At 28.4% G+C, this 7,045-nt stretch overlaps 1 protein-coding gene across 1 annotated transcript in view; it reads left to right on the top strand.

Moving 5' to 3' along the window:
- Positions 1 to 5,632: 5,632 nt before the first annotated feature.
- Positions 5,633 to 7,045, top strand: part of LOC111087844 (ATP-dependent RNA helicase DHX36-like) — a 4,209-nt gene continuing 2,796 nt past the window's right edge. The window contains exon 1 of the mRNA XM_022395966.1: positions 5,633 to 5,740. The gene's annotated coding sequence lies outside the window, so the exon portion shown is untranslated. The remainder of the gene's footprint in view (positions 5,741 to 7,045) is intronic.

The following is a 7,045-nucleotide window of genomic DNA, read 5'->3' as shown; positions in this document are numbered from 1 at the left end:
CTTATGTTTCTTAATTTTTAGTAGATCTTGTATAAACACATTTTTAAACAGTCTTCAAATTCAAAAACAGCCAAAAAGGGGTAGAAAAAAAATATCATTCAAAAACAACGTTCGCCACTGTTAACGTGGCATCTTAACAGTTGCGAACGTTGTTTTTAAATGATATATTTTTTCTATCCCATTTTAGCTGTTTTTGAATTTGAAGACTGTTTAAAAATGTGTTTATACAAGATCTACTAAAAATTAAGAAACATAAGAATCTAAATTGTGTACAACTACGTATTTAAGTAATACAAAATATTTTTTATTGTGCATGATTTAATTATTTATTTGTATTTCTTCTGAGTTCTAACTTCTAGTAGTAGTAGTTAAACCTGGCAAGAGGTCACTGAGTAGTAGTGCTACTAATAATATGTATAATAATTTATTATTACTATTGCAGTTTGTTATTATCACGCGTTACAATAGAGTCCTGATTGACCAAAGTTAGGTCTCCGCGCTACTTTGTAATTGTAAGATTATATTGATAGTATATTTGATATTACTTTTGGATAATATTAAAAGTAGAAAACACGTGTGATCAGAGAGGTTGGTAAATATTTTTTTTAAAACTACCTTAGCTTTTCCATAGGTTCTTATTTCAAATTCAAAGTAAAACGCGCTACGGTTTTATTAAACTTAACTTTGAACCTGAAGATTCATCGAGTTCTGATTCTTAACCTGAATAACAATATTAATAGTATTACTAATATTTACATACCATAATATTGCTAGCCATTGTCTAATTTCTAAACAAATGTAATATTGCGCTTACCCCCACTCCAGTTTTTTCCGTGTACTGTTAATTTAGTTTTATATTCACGGGAAACTCGGAATATTAATACTTTAGTAGAACTATTGCTATGATTAAATAAACAAACAAAAAACAATTACTACTCAGTAATATTACCACTTCACCTTCAATTACGAAAATGCAAAAAAAACAAAAAAAAACAAACAAATGAACAACAAAAAAAGAAACGCCAACGTTGATCGTTAGTAGTAGTAATATGAAGCTATAAAGTTATCTATAAGTATAGCCTATTGTAATTTGTAATATATTACCGACTATTACTATTGTTACTATTATTTTAGCTTTTTGTAATTTGTAGTATGTTACATTTTATAGTACTCAGTAGTAGATATAGATAATAAAGATTTGGTTTGTTGAAATTTATAATCCTAAGTTTACATTTAAAAATTTCATGAGTTACAGGACATGAAACCATAAAGAATTTTTGGCCCAAACAAAAAAATAATCACTAAATCCAGCCCCAATTCTTCAACTCTATTCTTGAACTTGTGTAAAGTTGCAACCCTTATCACTTTAGATGGCAATTCGATCGACAGATTTACCACTCAAGTCTCTATTGCCAATTGAAGAAATAAAACCTTTCCAAGTCTTAAATTCATTATCTTTGAAATGGAAATGAAGGCCAGATTTAAAAGTCCACATTCAGTAGTGGGAAACGTTTCAGAGGTTTTGATGAAAGTTGATTGTTTTGTGAAATATTATAGAGCCAACATAAAGTGAAGAGAAATCTTGCTGTACAACTAATTAGTATTATGTTGTTGTTTTAGAGGATATTACTTGTTATCTGGATGACATATGGTAAATATTCTACCAAAGATGTGTAGTTGAGAGAAATTGTAGACCTTGAAGGATAGTGCCATGGATTTTGGAGGACATTTAAAGAGAGTGGTTGGTTTTATTGATTGGAAGTCAACAATAAGTTAATTTTTTTATACTAATACTATATGTTTTTGCAGTATGTTACCAGAACTACACAAAGAAGCTTTATTGTCATATTATTTGTAAATGGTATGGGTATTATTAAGTCTTGGTGACATACAGATTACTAATGTAATTTTAAGAGGTCTTAAGGTTTTATATAGCGACCTTGTTAATAAAAAGAATAATTTTGTAAGTACGAAGTTGACAGCTTAAACGTGTAAAAGAAACGTTGCTGAAGTTGGAGAAACTATGGAGAGGTGTTTGGGTTTTGAAGGGTTCCATAAAGAAAGGACACATTTTACAGACATTGTCGACATTGAGAGAAATATATACAGGCAGACCTTTTGATTCTTTACATATAGTCAACCATGATTCCGTTTAACTAACTGTGTAATTCAGTGCTGGATTTAGACATAAGCTAAACAAGCTGCAGCTTGGGGCCTCACAAAATTTAATATATTTTTTTTTTGCTTTTAAAATGCATTCATTTGAAAATAATTTTTATTTTTCACTTTAAATAATTAAAAGGCATATATATATATGTTTTAAATTTTTTGTGGTGACCCAAGGTCATGTTTTGGTACGCACCTTTGTGAGACCTTCTGGTGTAACTTTTTAACACGGGGCCTCCAAGCTTTATATAGCTTAAAGCCTCACCAAGTCTAAATCCGGCACTGGTGTAATCTGAGATATTTTTCAGTGAACTTTCATGTTGCATCTTTTCAAAAGCTTTCTGAAAATTCATATAAATCAAATCCATGTATTTACTCTCATCAGGTTAAGAAGTAATATATAGAATATAAAGTTATTAGATTAGTAGGGCAGGATCATCCCTTCGTAAAACGATATTTGCCCTATGGTAAAATTTTAGGCTTATCAAATGCCCTTAAAAAGCATCTTTTATCAAAATGTCTAAACTTTCCTCACCACTAGAGTAAGGTGAACTGACATAAAATTCACTGAATGATACTTATCTCCATATACAACGAAACATCATTTTTACAAAAGAAACATAATTTGGAAATAACTGCAAATCTTGCCAAATAATTTTACTTACTAGAAATTGAGATGATCATTTACAGTTATATACAAAACATCACAATTGTTAATACACCATTGCTCTTGGGTAAAAAGAACATTTCTTAAAACTCTTATCCCCCTTTAAAACTTAGTGAATTATAATATTTTTTATTGATTTAGCATATTTAGAAAAAAAAAGAAGAAATCAAATAAAGACACCTTTATAGTATAATGACATTGTCTTTTCTGGTACCATATGACTGACTTGGTTTACAAAGTTCCAGCATATGTACATGGTGTGGTAAAGTAACGATCTCTATGCAAGTCATTTTTATTTATTAATTCATTTGTGGATTATATAATACATATTTCAAGCATTAAGTTAAAATAAAGCTAAATGAAACATTTTTTAAACATGAACCATTGTGTATGTCTTCTACCCTCAGAAATATAGATAAATATAGATCTTATTTAGATATATATAGATATATAGATCTTATATATATATCTTAAATATATAGATCTTAAATAATTATCTTAGAATATAGATAAATATGTAAGATATATTTGATTATTATTACATATAGTCACTTCATCATTATTTTTAACTTAACACTATTTTGAGAAGTGTCTGATATTGTTCAGTTGTGTAATCTAACAAGTTAGGTTTTCTTTTGTTTGTTATCCTTATGTGTGACTTGATATTAACTTATATTTATGTTTGAGATTTAGATATTTAGTTACAAGTCTTGGCCAGGCACTACTTATTAACTATTGACTCATAATATTTTGGAAATCTTACAATGTGTGTAATAAATTTGTAATATGTATTACCCAAGTAGTAACATCCTTCCATCAAGCTAATATTCTTTCTTAGATAAGGAGACCAAATGTGTACACAATATTCCGAGTGAGACTTAACCAGAGATTTGCATCACGTAATCAATATATAAAAAAAACCCATCCAAACTTCTAAAACTATTTGTACTCACTGTTTTGATGATTGGACTGATTTATCTATCACTAGGTGAGGGTCAAAACGTGCATGCCACAACCTTTTCCAGTGAGCCTCTCAACAAGATATTATGTATTTGATGTCGGTGATACCAACTGTTCATTTTATCATACAATACTGATTTAACAACAATTCATGGTAGAGGAGAGGAACTGTTTGTTTATTTGTCTTAAGAAATAACGGGCTTATTAATTGATCATTTATAGTATTAGTGAGTTATAATTCAAAAACACAATGTTCATAAAATATTTTTAAGAGTTAGTGTGTTATAAATGTATTTGTTCTCAAGATATGTCTGTGAATTGCTGATGTCAGTCTTAATCAGACTGAAAAGTCAGAGGGTACGTGATGCCCATGTGATGACTAAATATGCCTTTATCTGCTGTACAGTTTGCACACTGCAGTTGCATCACCTCTAGAATATCTAACATCCATATCTACAGTTGTTTTCAGTATCCCTGTATATTGTATCTACAAAACACACTGGCTTTTCTATATATTAGAAGTTATTACTCTAACTGATTTTTACCAATAATTATTTTATGAATACACTAAGAATTCATTTCATGAAGGATCTTAATTTTGATTGGAATTTACCAACACTTGACTGCCTCAGCTGCACTTTTCTGCCTCTTTGTTGCTCAAGCTTAATTTTTTTATATATTTCATTTAGCTATGAAATATGAGATTAGGATATATTATGGGGTGGGGGTAGTAGTACTTGTCCCATCATTTTCAACAGGCGAAATGTTAGTGTACAGAATAAGTATAAAATTTAACCACAAACTGAGTCAGTGTAATAATTATATTCAACATTAAAGTATATAACATAACTGAAATAAAGTATTTTCAAATATATACAATGAATAATTAGTAATTCCTCATGGTAAATTGCATAGTAAATAAATTCAATTCTTCCAACATAATCTTACCTCCTCCTTCTCCTCTATAGTTGCCTCTGTAACTTGACATGATATACAAACTTTTAGGTATCTTACAAATATCTCTTCTGGTGATTTTGATAAACATACATATGTACCTGGAGCATAAAAATAAGTTATGAATGAGTATTACAATTTAGTTACATTTTGTAAAATATCATAATTAAAACTAAATATTTTGCCCATAGTTAATGCTACGTTCCAACAATGTCTTTTATGTCAAAAGTATAACCTAATATTGTTGTTAGTCTATGTACTGAAAGTATAAAATGAAATGTATAGACAACAAAACTGGAAAAATATTCGTTGATTTCTTAATTTATAGTTTCTGTTGATTAAAGAGGTTTGTTTTTATTGAAAATGTTTGTGATATAACAGAAAATAGCTTAATTCAGAAACAATTTAAGTTTAAAATTTAATCGATGTTTTTACTTTCATGATTAATTTCATGCACTTGGCTCTAGGCTAGGTGATCGCACACTGTCTTTACTTAAAGCTTATTATACCAACACTCACTACAATTATAAGGTTTCATGCCACCCCCCACCCACCACACACACACACAATCACTAAAATTGTAATGGGCAGACAGTAATCAAATTGTTATATCTGGATAAATGTATTTTGTTAATGTTTAATTATAGTTTTTACCTGTTTTATGTGTTTTATAATTGTTGTCTTTTATTCCTCGACTTAACTAATTGTATACATTTTATAACTGTTCATATTTAATTATAGTTTATACTTATTGTATTAATTATGTTAATATTTCATAATATTCTTATGTGCAGCTGTAAAGAGCATGCATTCTTTTAAAATATGTCATGGTATTTGTGTTCATTACCTTTTAATAAAAAACTAATACATATTTTATTTGTAGGTAGTGGATCGAGAGGGTCACGTCACCCTTCACACTTGAAAGGAAAAGAAATAGGATTGTTTTATGCTCGTAGAAGTAAACAGAAATCTCAAGAAAGAGAAAAAGAACAGGTTAAAAAAAAACAAGAACATAAATATACTGATATTTACAAACAAGTTTTATAAATAAGTTTCGTTGTTGTTTTAATATACAGAAAGGTATATAAAATAATACTGAGAATATTCAAAAGGTGTAAAAAGAAAGAATGTTTATCCCCTGTAAAACAAACATAGATATGTTTATAAATTGTCATTCTAGACTTTAATCATTTTACAATTAGTTGTGCTAGAAATAAATAGAATTTATGACAACCTTTGTATCTCAAACACTGCCTTCATAATTTTTAACTGTCAATGTGGTAACTTACAAATGCATGAATTAAGTGCAGTGTGCAGAAATAATGATTTAAAGCTTGTATCCTACTTTAGTTGTTGTGGCTGGATTAAATCAGTAAAGATTGATCAATCTACATGTATTCTAATTTAACTGTTCTGGCTGGATTAAATCAGTAAAGATCGATTAATCTGTATTGTATCCTGATTTAACTGTTCTGGCTGGATTAAATCAGTAAAGATCGATTAATCTGTATTGTGACCTGATTTAACTGTGATGGTTAGATCAAATATAATTAGGATTGCATATATATAACACTTAATTGTAAGGTTATCCAACAATGAAATAATAATATATATTAAATGTAATGAAATAAGGCATTATTGAAGCTATATTGCTCATTATGTAGAACATCAGGTATTCAGTATTTTTGTATTTATTAAGCTTTTCACCATAACACACGTATGATTTGGATAACACGATTTTGTACATTTTACCTGAGATTATACATAAATTGCTCCAATAGTAGAAAACTGATATGAAACAATAACCTTTCTAAATAAGATTATTTACATCTTTAAAGAAATGCTAGCAAGTTTTTTTTTTAAAGAGAATACGTGTTTTGTTCTTAGATGGTGTGGTTCACAAGAGCACTTTTATACATATTTTTCTTCTGTTACTCTTTACATAGAATAGACTATATATGAATGTCATACAATCCACTGTAACATTAAATCAAGAAAGTAAAAAACTTCCTTTTGAGCTTATTGTGTATTTTTTAAATATTGTTAACGGAACTTTAATGTTGTGTTTTTGTATAAGTATAGTATATATACATACTGTACATTTTCTGCTTTCTTATATCAATATAGTGTTATTCTTAGCTTATCATAAATGTAGTATATATACAAACTGTACATTTTCTGCCTTCTTATATCAATATAGTGTTATTCTAAGCTCATCATAAATATAGTATATAAACATACTGTACATTTTCTGCTTTCTTATATCAATATAGTGTTATTCTAAGCTCATCATAAATA

The sequence above is a fragment of the Limulus polyphemus genome, unplaced genomic scaffold, assembly GCF_000517525.1.
Source record: "Limulus polyphemus unplaced genomic scaffold, Limulus_polyphemus-2.1.2 Scaffold2734, whole genome shotgun sequence".
Taxonomy (NCBI): Eukaryota; Metazoa; Arthropoda; class Merostomata; order Xiphosura; family Limulidae; genus Limulus; species Limulus polyphemus.
This window is presented reverse-complemented; position numbering and strand designations above follow the sequence as displayed.